Here is a 13,037-nt window from a genome sequence, read left to right as displayed (position 1 = left end):
GGTGTGTGCATGCGTCTGTCGGTCGCCGACTACAGAGGGAGGGTGGGTGGGTGGGTCGCAGAGCTGCAGGAGGGTGATGGATGGGCGGAGGGAGTGGATCGACAGGGACTTTTGGAGACAGTGACTCCCTCTTCTAGAGACGTTTTCTCCCGGCGTGCCGGGTGAGGACGGGTGTGTGCGCGCGCTCCCGCACGTCGATTTCACGGAGGCAAAGAGCAAATATGGCAACTTTCATTCCAAGTTTTTGCAATATTTACAGTATCCCCCACCCCGGAGGACTGCCGCAGGGAAGGAGGGCGGTCAGAACGGCTTTTGTCCACACTCGGCTTAAACACTGATAGGGGTGAGGGACAGAGGGGACCTGGGAAGGGTGGCGTGCACAGGGAAGAGGAAGGACAAACCTCTTAAAGTTTGGGTGGATGGGATTGGGGAGGGCTCCTAGAAAGAGGGAGGGAAGAGGGTGAGCGAGGGAAAGAGATCACCTCCCTCCTTCCTCTCCCGTCTCTCTTCCCCTCCCCTCTCCTTCCTCCTGCAGATGCTGGAAACTCCCGTCGTTGTGGGAGCCGGCAGTCATTGGGGGACTCGCCCCTTACAGGTCCCCCAACATTCTGCAGAACGGGTGGGGGGGGTGCTGCAGCAATGAAAGGGCACCTGAGGCGAATGGACCATTAGACACCCAGTATCTAGACGGGCTTGGGGGAGGCGCGGAGGGTGGAGCTTCACCCTTAGTATTTAGCCTTCAGAACTTTTGTGGGGGTTGGGGGATGAGGGGAGTTGAGACATTATCATTTTTCTAGAAATAGGCTGACTAGAGTGGAGTTTGGGTTTATTTTATGTTCATCTTTGCTATGCTGTCATTTTGTCTGGATCCTCTGGCTTGGGTCCCGTTGGGAAAGGTTTCTCTCTTGAACCACCCCCCACCCCCCATTCCTCTCCTGGGCTGGTCGGGGGCTCCCCTAACAGATTTTTTGCAAAAACAATATTTTAACGTGTTCCAGTCTAGGTGTTGTTGAATAATTAGAAATGGAAATATTTTTCCTCCCTCCCCCTTCTGAAAAAAAAAAAAAAAAAGGAAATGTGAGCTCTCTCCTGATTGGTGGGTGACGATTTTAGTCCGCACCAATGAGCTGGCGACCTCGTCTGTATTTATTTAGTGCTCTGGGGGAGTTTTTCTCTTTACGCAGCGCCAGTAGTCACGGCTGGAACCTCGGCTAGGGGACTAGGAGGGACTAAAGGGGTTCGGGGGGAATCCGAACTCTACCTGTTCAGAGATCCGCTACGCTGCAGCCAGGGCTCGCGGAACCCTGATGGGGGAATGGGAGTGATAGGGCAGACAGGCGGGGAGGCTTGCGGTTCTGGGGTGACAGGAGAGAGGTGGAGGCTGGACTCCGGGATCCCGGGTCCCCACCGCGCTCCCCCTCTCGCCGGTCGCACACCTTTCTCGCGGCTGTGCCAGGCTGAGTTGAGGGATCGCGGACGGTCTGGAGAAATGGAGAGACGGGTCGGGGAGCGCGGAGAGGGACGTGAGAGGGACGGGCGGCGCGCGAGGTGGGGAGGCTGAGCCGCGCTGGAGCGCGCAGGGGAGACCCAGCCCGCTCGGCTCCGGGGTTCGGAGACATCCTGGGCTGAAGGCGGCGGCAGCGGCGGACTGAAGAAGCCAGCAGATTCTGCCCTTCGCGAATCTTTTTGCGGTCTGGGCTTGCTGTACATAACTCAATAGCCGGAAGCCCTTACCCCAAAAAGCATTCGAGGAGGACACGCTCGTCGAGAAGACGGCAGCCACCAGCGATCGCCGAAGCCTTCACCTTTCCGAAGCGGCTCTTTCCGAGCTTTCCCCGCCCTTTCCCCGTTTTCCACGGAAGAATCGGTCCTTTCCCTCTGGTCCCTTCAGTTCTTCCCGAGGCTGTGGTTACCCACCTTTCTTCCGCGTGCGTCCCCCGCCCCCAACTTTTTAATCGACTTTGTATCACAGGGGGAATTGGAGCGGGCGGGGCGAGTGTATTTTCGGAGAAGTGGGGAGAAGCTAAAATACAATAAAAAGTTTACAGAAGTTGTGTCTTCCCCCACCCACCATCCACACCCAGAATAACCCCATTCACTCGCTGGGGAAAAAAAAAAAAAAGAATCTGGCCTTAGGGCCAAGTCAGTACCTCGAATATGAATCAGTTTTAGGAAATTTTTACGGTCATTTTTGAGCCTAATGATCCGACTTTGCAAAATGGGGGTGGGGAAGCCCTTAAGGGAGCAGCGGGAGGTCCTTAGCATCCTCTGTCCTGCCGCGGAGACCCGGAGGTGATGCGAGCCTAGGTGGATTAGGTAGCTCCGAAAAAGAGGGAAAAAACACAGGTACCGCCCGCTCCCCGGAGTCTTCCTGTTATCCCCACGGCTGCTTCCAACCTAATTTGGGGCGTTTTGCAGTCTCGGGTACCCCAACCCCCAATCTCCTGTTTTCCAAATCTAAGTAGCACCGAAGGGAGTACAACAGTCGAAAACTAGGGGAAACCCCCGCAGAGGAGCTTTTGGGAGATGCGGTTGCACTCGACTCAGCAGCTTAGCAGCAGCAGCAGCAGCCCCATCCTGGCCTCTCCAGGCGTCCGGTCCTGGGGAGGAAGACAGAGCTGCAGGAGTGGGAAGCGGCTGTGGGTCCCCCACCTCCCCTTCCACTGACTGCAGTCGTGACCACTTCGGTTACAAGTGGCACAAATCAGGCCTTCACCATGCTCTGCGCCCCGTGCCCTTCGCCAGCCAGGAACACTGCTTGATGCCCTTAGGGACTGGGCCAGAAGGACACACAGAGACACACGGGCTCCCACACGGATGGCCACGGATAGAGGATGGGTCTAGGGATCCGAGAGTCCAAGTCCCCAGGACTGCAAAGCTTCACATTGTCGGGGAGGGCCCCGAATTTCCCCCTGCATCCTGTCAATGGTTCTTCCAACAAACTAAACGCCCACCATCACTTCCCTATCCATTATCTGAGCCCAGGGACACCATCCTCTCCCCGAATAAGGAAAGGGCCAAGGAGTCCGAGAATGCTGGACAGAGCCAATCTTTTAGAGCTCAGCCTACGAGAAGGCACCAAAGGCGAGGACTCCAAGCTCTAGAGCTAAATCAGAGTCCCCCGTCCCAGATAAAGGAAATTTTTCCTCCCTTGATGCGCTTTCTGAAAGAGTAAAAAGGGTCTCTAATATCTGTGAAGGAGATGGAGGAAAAGCAAAAACTCGGGGGGATTTTCCTCCCTGCTTCTCACCTGGGGCCATCTGTGGAGCAGTAGCTTCGCCGACGCGGAGGCTTAAGAGGCACGTTATTTTAAAAATAGCTTCACCCTGTGTCCCTTCAGCTCCCTCTTGCCTTTTCCTTCTTACATCCCCTTCCCCTCCCTAGCTAGAAAGCCCTCCTTTCTCCCAAAGCCTTAACATCCACCAGATTTGGGAGAGAGGTGACCTAAGAGTGAGCTTGTACAGAAGAGATTGAGGGAGGGGAGCGGTCACTGCCTCCCTACCCCCTTCACTTCTATCACCCGGGCTTGTTTGGGGGTTGGGGCTCCAGGACTCAGGAGTCCCCCACTCCCGGGGCCGAGGTCGGCGTCGTGCGGCACCAGAGCCTCGCCTTGTCTCAGCCAGACAACTGTTGCTGCCTGGAAAAAGTATTGCTGCGACTGCTGCTGGGGCGGCTGCATGCCCGGGGCTGGGCTGCTCACTTTTGGGGCTGGGGACTTGCGGAGAGTGGTCCCTCTTTCCGGTGGGATAAGAGGAAAGGACCCCCTCCCCTTTCCCTTTACAATATGTGGAAATCGGTGGCTTCTTTGCGTCTTTCCTTTGGTCCTTAGGGCGGTTGCCTCAGCCTGAGGCCAGTGGGAACTGATCTCCCCCTTTCTGCCCACTTTGCCTTTGCAGAAGAGGGAGGGTGAAGGGGAAGTAATCTCTTTGAATCCTCAAATTGTTACTGCACACCCCTCCCCCATCACCTAATGAGCCAGGGGGATAATGGAAACTTCCAGACACCCGTGTCTGATGCCAACGTCTGGAGCTCCTATAGGGGAGGGAGCAGTGCCTCCAGGACCCCTCCTCACTCCGGGCTGCTTCTCACTGGGGAGTGGAAAGTGACCAGGAAGCCTCTGGGGAAATTTGGTCTCTCCAGCCCAGCTGATGAGCTCAGTTTTTCCCTGTGTTGATATGAAGACCAGGGGTTGTCTCTGGAACAAGGGAAGGAGTGAAGGGGCCATTAAGCCCCTCCACACCCTCTACCTCAGCCAGGAGAGGCAGGACCTGGGCCAAGCTAGGCTGTTCTGTATGCCCTGTCCGAGGCCTACTTTTGGCTGCTCTCTGTCTGCACTTCTCTCAGCCTTTGCATGGGTCTGAGCCAGGTTCCTTCCCTTTGCCTGGCCCTTCGTACCTTCTATGCTCTGTCTGAGCCTGTGGTTGCTTTCAGGCTCCCTATCTTGCTCTGTCAGGGTCTGGGCAGACTTGCTGCAATCTCAGACCAGGGCACTTTTGTCTGTTCCAGGGACTTATGCTGGGAGGCTGGGCGGCATCTCTGTAAAGCCCGCCCCTCGCACCAGCACCTTGGTAGCTGTGGGCTTAGATGTGCCTTTCTGTCCTTTCCCTCTCCCTTAGCCTCCCCATTCCTTGATTTCCCGTGAAATGGCAAGCCCCTACTCTCTTCATCTTACCTTCTGAGACTGTAAAGTAACCCTGCCCATCGTTTTGCCCTTTTAGGTGGTCAAACCAGACATGAGAGCCAGGGGCCCGAGTGAGGGGTGGCCACTGAAGGAGGAGACCACAGGGGAGCTGAAGAGACTAGACAAAGTAGCCCTGGAGTCCCAGGTGAGTGCAAAGATACCTTGGCCCAATGACTGGCTCTGGAAGCTTCCATATACAGTCCCCACTTGGGGATGAGACACAGGGGAGGTAGGAATTCAGGGCTTGGAGATTGTTCTCGATGGCTTAGCACCTGGCAAAGAAAGATGCCTGTCCTGTAGATTAAAAGGAAGGACCCAGTACCCCACAAGGCAGGCTCAGTTCCCATCCTATCCCCTAGACAGGACTTGAGCTCCCAAACCCCCAGTACTGAGACGTACAGGCCTCATTCAGTGGGGCCCCCTGTTCCCTCTCCACCCCCACTTCCTGGGCTATTTCTGTTCCCTCCCAGGCCCAGGGGAGGTCCAGAGTTGAAGGTCTTCTGCTGAGCTCGGTTTCGCTGAGGAAACTAAAAGGTTGAGTTCTGTTTTCTTCACTGGATTTTGGCATAGGATGAATAGGAAAAGTTTTAGGGTATTGATCTTTCTTTCTTTCTTTCTTTTCTTTTTTTTTGAGGGTTTGGGCGTTAAATTGAAATACATGCACTTTTCCTATTAACCAGCATAATCCTTTGCTATAGAGTTTTTTGTTTAGCTGCCTTCCTGAGCTTCAAATCATACTGTGATTCTTATTGGGGAACTCAGTTTAGAGTTTGGCAGAGAATTTCAAAACCCCAGGGCCATTAGATTTGTGAGGAAGGGAGAAAGTGAGCTACCTGGCTAATCCCTGGATGTTATGCTAGCAAAATGTAGGAAGCTGCCAGAAATCTTAGAGGGGAACGTGTGGCTTGTGGCAGAACAGAAGCACATTACAGGGAAGACCTTCAGATGATTATACAACAGACCTATTTTCTATAGTTAGTAAATAATGATTACATGGATTTTTTTAATTTTTATATTTTGAGAGTGGAACTCAAGTAATAAATAAATTGACTAGACTTACCTCTAATTCCCACTGTGTAAAATAAGGGTGAAGCCCTCAAATCATTGGCGGAGAATCACCTCAGCTTAACTTCTTCTAAATCCTCCTTTTGAATACTAAGATTCGAAGTTTGCAGCATTCTGCTTTTGAGCAATAGGGTTGTTGTTAATTCTAACAACACTCGCTTCTCACCCCCTCACCCCTTTAACTGATATTTCAGTTGCACTATGGAGCTATCTAAGAAATAATACTAGGAGGATTTTTTTTTATATGAAGGGTAACTTCTCTTAATCATGTTTGAAAAATCTGCCAGTGGGTTAAACTTCAAACTTAGATATAATATGTAGCTGCAAAACCTGGAAAGAACTATAGAGGGTATGTAGACCAATACCTTCATTTTATAAATCAAGAAACAGAGGCTCAGAGAGGTTAAGTGATTTTACTGAGGTCATACAGCCAGGGCTCGAATTCAGATTGTTTATTGTTTACTCTGGGTTCTTTCCTTTTCACTAGATATTTCTTATCACTACCAACTAAAACAGATACTCCATAAACACTACCCAGGGCGCTGTAGCAGATTCCCATCCAAAATGACTTGCATTTTAGATACCAGGGTTCAAATAAGAGTTTGCAGAAAGTTTATTCTACTAGCAGTTTGCATTCTGGGGACATCTCTAGAGGTTTAAACATGGCTCTGTCTCTGACATGGCCTAGACTTCAGAGCCTCCATTTTGGCCCCAGTCTGCCACGAAAGTCATCAGCTCAGGGAATTTGCTGTGTCATAGAATGCAAGCGTTGGTTTCTTTCAAAACCTCTGCCAGCATGAAACAGCTCCATGTGGCCCAGGCCACTTTCCCTTATTTCTCTCTTTTGGGTGGCAGTTTGATTCTCATTCTTCTGGCTTGCTGGGCTTAAATGTGAGCTCTTAAGAGGGCAGTTAGTTCATTTTGAATTCTCACAGGCTCTCGTTATCACTTTAGAAGCAAGGAAGGCCTTCAAATAGAGCTTTCAGACCAAATAGGCCTTTGCTTGATCCTTGTCACGCATATATGTATTTTTTAGAATGTTGCAGATCACCTGTTCATGGGACAGCTGCTTGGCCTGACCAGTTTTAAGCATAATGAAATACTAGTGCGAGATTTACTGCCAAAGCCCTAGGTCTCACTCCACTATTTCAGCTGTATACATGTCCACCAATGGAAGCCATTTAGATGCCATATTAATCATGACCTTGGCACACACGAATAGTTGCCTTGCTGTGTGTGGTATCACAAATTATTCTGGTAGCCATTTTCATAGACTCTTCCCCTCTGTTTTCTCCCTCATCTACCCTTACTGGGTATACTCACCGTAACTTCTGACTATCTTAGGAAATAAGTTTCACTTCTCTACTTAAAAAGAAATAGATTGAGAGGAAGAAAAATGAAATGTGGTAAAAAAGACAAGTAAGTTAAAAAGCAAAAGAACACTAGCCGTAGAAAGAGTTAAAAGAGCTAATTCTATCTGGTCCTTACTATTTAATTTTATGACCTTGAAGAAGCAAGTATATCCTCTCCAGGCTTCAGTTTTCTCCATCCATAAAATTAGGCTCTTTGGAGCTTAAACCACTTTCATTCATTCATCAAATGTTTATTGTGTGCCTACTATGTATCAGACCTTATTCTAGGCATTAGGGATATCAATAAATTATCCTCTAATAATCTGATGAAAGCTGTGAAGGAAAATAGAACAATAACCAACACCCAGACATTTCATATGCAATTTTGGGGGGTTCGTGACCTCTTTAGGCTCCATGGCTCCCCAAGGTAAAAATTTCTCGTCTAGATAGTCTTTCAGGCCCCTATTTTACCATGTTAAGGTTTGAAGCTTAGGTTGCATTGTCAAATCTTTGTTTGTAGCTGCTCCTCCCCACCCCACCCCCCAGCTCTCTGTTGAATTTTTACCAGGATTTTTTGCTCGTTTTTGGAGAACACATATTTGGAACTCAGTTAATACTGCAAGTGGCTAGAATAAACGCTAAACAGCAAATCAGTAACTGAGAGGCGAGTCAAGCATGGAGCCAGGGGACGAGAGCAGATAGATGTTATAATGACCAAACCCAGCCTGGTTTTGCAGACACCCATATTTTAGGCTAAGTGTGGTGGTTTGGTGGAGGGAAGAGAGGTTCATGTTAAAGCTAGACAGTGTCAGGTTACAATATCATGGCTCGTAGCAAAGATGGAATTCCTCTGGTGTTTTTACCAACAGGGAAAATCACAGCTAGAGAGCCCAGGGGTTCCTTGAGAAGGAAAGGACAAGTGCATTTCTGGGCCAGTCGGGCCAGTGGGCTGCTTGTGTGGATCTCAACAAGGGGCTTTATGGCAGGCGGTTCTGCTGAGACTTTTAATGAAGGAGTACTTGGGAATCTTAAAGGGTTCCAAATGGACACAGAGAAGTCAGTGTGCAAAGAGCTCACCCTATTTTGGCGTCTTCAGAGCCTCTGTTTTCCTGGCCCTCAGTGCCTTAGGATTCTTCTTACAATGAGCAAGTCCTCAGATTTTCATTTAAGGCAAAAGGGCATTTACTGCCTTTCGTGCTGATCCGATATTTTGCAAACCTTGCTTTCAGGGAGACCTAGATACTCTTATTTAACACACCCAGGGTGAATGGCCAGTGGAGGTCAATGCTGGGAGATGACCCTGGAAATGAAAGGCCCAGATTAGGGTCTGGAGTTGTAGAGAATTTGTGGTAGACTGTGGGAAGATAGGGCGAAGTCTATGAATTTCTACTAAACAAGAAAACAGCAGATCACTGCTGCTGAGGAAAATCCATCTCAATACAAACCGTCCCTTTTTGTTTTCTCAATTTCCTCATCTGTAAAATGGGGCTAACAATAGCACTCTCTACCATAAGGTTTGGGTTAAGATTAAATGAGATTATGCATGTAAAGAGTTTCACATCTAGGCAATGCTCAATAAATGTTAGCTTTTATTATTGTTAGGTTCTCCCCCTGCCTGATAATCTAGAAATGTCATATGAGGCTTTTATCGTAGAATCAGCAGCCATAGGACCAGACTATTCCATGAATGACACATAAAAGACAATCTTTTCTCAAAGCATCTCTTCATGCTCTCCAAAGTCTGCAGTGCCCAGGATTACCCAGCTGGGAACAACTCAGACAGCTGATAGGAAAAGCTTTTTCTCTACTTCGTATGTCTTTACATGAAGATGATCTCCTTCTAGTTTCATTCCCCTTTAATTCCTTGCTTTCAAGTTCTTCTTAAAAATCTATCTAATTTAATCATAATTGTTTTTGCAGATCACTCCCTTTTGACTTTTTGTTCGGGGTGGGGTGGGGGGAGTGATTCATCTAGGAATCGCTTGCCATTTACCTGTTACTTTGGCTTATATCCTGTCTTAAATTTTCAGAGTTTAGGTGATATTCACCAAGGAAAGAGTAAAGAAAAAAAAAATAGAAGGTCAAGAATAGACAACACTTCTTGCTGTCATAAATGATATTTTCTCTTTCCTTTTCACACATATTTAATCTTTGCTTTTTCCTTCTTTCAACTTCACTTTTCTCTGTCTTATAAATCTTTTGTCTCCTCTTATTCCTGAAACAAACAAACAAACAAACTTTGTTTTCTTCCCTTTGATCCACTTAATTTGGCTTCTAGTCCTATCAGACATTTCTTGTAATTCTTGGCTGCAAACTGCAGGGGTGATTATAGGAAGGATCTGATGTGGTCTCTACATTTTCTGGGTAACAGTAGAAAAAAGGGCCATGGCCACCATTTGTACCTCCAAGCTGCCAAGCACATGTGAGACCATTCGAAAGAGAAGGAAACGTTGTTTTGCTTTGTTGTTGTTGTTTATTTATTTATTTATTTTAATTTTCATAGAATTTGGAGCCTTCTACACTACCTTTCTACATTTTTAACTCAGAGCCTACACGTTGCTTCCACTGGGTGACTTTTATTTTTTTTAAAACAAAAAGTTCAGGGAAGTGTCATACAGCCTGAATGGTGGTTCTTGCCATCTCTTCTTTGTAGCCCTTTAAGGAGAGGCTGAAGGCAGCATAATTTCAAGAGGCAGTAAAACCTAGCGGTCAAGAGCCATGGGCTTTGAGGTCAGTGGGAGGTAGGTTCACTCCCCTAGGCTGCCCTTATCAGCCTCATGCTCTTGAGCAAGTTATATAGCTGAGTCAGTTTACTTATCTGTAAAATGGGGATATTAAAAGTGCCTACTACATAAGATTGCTGGGAGATGAAAAGAGATGTCCAGTGCTTCAGGTGTGTACATATGCTCAGGTGATATTAGCTGTTATTATTGTTAAGACAGGTCCCTGCTGACCTAGGACCTAGTACAGGGTATAGGCCCAAAATAGTTCTAATAGTTGAATTAAGAGCAGGGAAACAGAAAGGTGGATGCAAAATCACTAAGAGACATGATGTAGGAGATAAATCTAATGTCAAGGGGCCCCCAGGAGTGTCCAGATCTTCCAGAGGTTCTGAGTTAGGCTAAGAACCTGTCTGGAGTTGAACAAATAGTGATAGCATAAGGGGAGCATGTTCAGGGCTTCTGGGCCTGAAGAAATAGCTGGTCATTTAAACTGCAATGACTTACTCTAATGTGGACCTTTCAATAGCCAATCTAGACTCCCGTAAGGGAGTCTGATCCCCAGGGTCAACTCATCCTTAGGGCCCAGATTTTAGGCATAATAGGAAAAAAAAATAACAAGAAAGAAAATAGTTTCACCATTTATTTCGAGGTAGAGTGCGTGCTATTTGTTTATTTTTTTAAATTGAGGGATTTCATTCACCCTTTGAATTTGTGGCAAGGGCAGTGGGCCACTGATAAGAAAAAGAAAGGAGAAAACTTACTTGCTAGAAGTGGGGATTCTGTAAACCAAAATAAAATTGTCTGGAAAATTCTATAACTGATTTAAAGACAGTAAGTAAATTGGCAGTCTATAAAAAATTTAAAAGGGAGAGCTAATTAGATATAGTCCTCTAAACTTTATCCTTTAGATATCTACTTCCTCTGAACTTCAACACCAACTTTAATGAAATAATATTTAAAGAAAAGGGGAAAACAGTTTTTCCCCTAGTGAATTTCTTTATAACTCATTTTCTAAATTTTGAAATATATGTATGCATTGGAGGACAGAAGCTGTCTTTTATAGTAAGCAGTTTAAAAGAAAGAAAAAAAAATTAATTTGCTCAGTGTTATTTATAAAACAAATATATATGAAAATATTTTAGGCTGTAATATAAATAGATGTTTAATTTAGTATTTTTATGTATTTGCAAGCTTTAAAAACCCCTCCAATTCATAGATCTTTCCCTCTCAAAGTTATCCTTTTTGAAGTTTGTTATAAAAAATCTGTTTCAGGTAGTTTTATACAAGAAATTTTTGTATTTAAATTTGAAGTGCTCATGAAAACAGTTGTTTTTGCTTCATTGTTATCAAATTCATGATAATTTAAAAATTCCTCTCTGGAATACAAAAACAAGCTCATTGTTTTTTTTTTTTGAGGATTAGCTATTAGCTTTTGAATTTATTTTTTAATGGTGCTTTAAAAAGGGAAAGAAAAATCTTTTTAAAAGAAGGAAAACTTTAATAATTAAGCTATATAATTTTATTTCATTTTATTGATTTAAAATCATGTTTGTCAATGAGTACCTCTCGGCTAATCTAAAATTGAGAATGAAATTTTGCATTTCACTTTTTGTGTTTGTTTACTTTACAACACTAAAGATAATCTATCCCAGTATAGATCATCATTTAACCAAAGCTCAAATATCTAAGGAGATATTTTATTTATGAATACAAAATATTAACTTTTCATGTGGCATAAAGGAAATATAACTCTCCACAGAGAGATTTGTGATAATTCATTAATATGCTTTTCTGGGGAGATGTGCCACTTCCTTCTACTATTCAGAAATTCATTCCTTAATTTGAACACCAGATCTCTTTTTGATTTAATCTTTTTTTAGCTAGAATTATAGTTTTTAGTCAAAATATTTGTCCAGATACAATTTTAAATAGAGCATTTTTTTTTTTTTTTACTAACATAAATTTTAAAAGTTCATGTTTTAGCACCGGGATAATTTCATCTCTATTTTTCCCTTGTGTATATGCTCAAAGATTATCAAATTTATAGATCTTAATATATAACATCAAAAATAGGCTTGCTTATAATATTTATGTTTATGTAAGTATTATACATGACAGTGAATAGTGACTGCCATTTATTTACTGCTTTGCTTACTGGCAAAAATACTTTGGTATGTTTTCTATTAAATGCAGGAGGACCTTATAATAAATTAAAATAGTAGATACTAACAATTACTAGAGGAGTGATTTTATAGAATTAAATGAAATTTAGAGAAGTTTTCCAGAAATGATTATAATTCAATCATAGAACAAAAAACAGTATAAAAGCTTGAGTTTCAAAATTGCTCCAAATTGAAATTAAACAATTTTTTTTCAAACATTTCACAAATCTTGAATTGTTTCTTGCATTATGATCACCAACCTGTTGCATTTAAATGTATTATGACTGTCATGGAAAAGAGAACATGAGACATGAAGTCATTAAAATGATGAAATTCCTTGCATAATCACTCACCTCCTTCTCACTGACACTTTCCTGAGCAAACTAATACAACCTAGTAGACAATCTCTCCATATATATAGGCCTTTTCCCATTCTTCCTGCAGGCTCTTAATATGGCTTGTAGGGAAAATGTGGCTTACAGACCTTTTTTTTTTTTTTTTTTTTTTAAGGAGGTTTTATGGTGGTAAGGAAGGGAAGATGAGGCTATTAATTTTTTCACTTCAAAGGGGTAAGGATTATATCTTGATGTCATGCACCTTTCTTGGACGCCAAAAGTAGGGGATGCTGTGATCTCGAGAGATCCTCAAGGGATGAGGGAGAAATATTTCATAGCTAGGAAGTGACTTGGAGAGGCGAGGGCAAAGAGAGTAATAAGGAGCTTATTCCAACGTCTTAGCTCAGTGATGTCATCAAAAACCTGACCTGCACACTTTGTGTGCTTACAATACGTGCACATGCTGTTAATTTAATTATGACTCTTTAGTTTGCATATACACACATTCATGCCAACAGACACTCACCAGCCAGGAATTTGCCCCAAATTTCCCCCTAGATGACTGAACTAACCATTTTTATTTGAAGGTACCCTGATGTTAAAACAATCTCATGCTGAGGCTGACCAGTAGACTGGAAGATATGAATTTCTCCAAGTTTCATTTAAAGCTGAAGTGTTGTCTGTCCCACAAATAAGCTAAACATTGATATTACTTTTTA

Source organism: Choloepus didactylus, chromosome 6 (assembly GCF_015220235.1).
Source record: "Choloepus didactylus isolate mChoDid1 chromosome 6, mChoDid1.pri, whole genome shotgun sequence".
In the NCBI taxonomy this organism is placed as follows: domain Eukaryota; kingdom Metazoa; phylum Chordata; class Mammalia; order Pilosa; family Megalonychidae; genus Choloepus; species Choloepus didactylus.
This window is presented reverse-complemented; position numbering follows the sequence as displayed.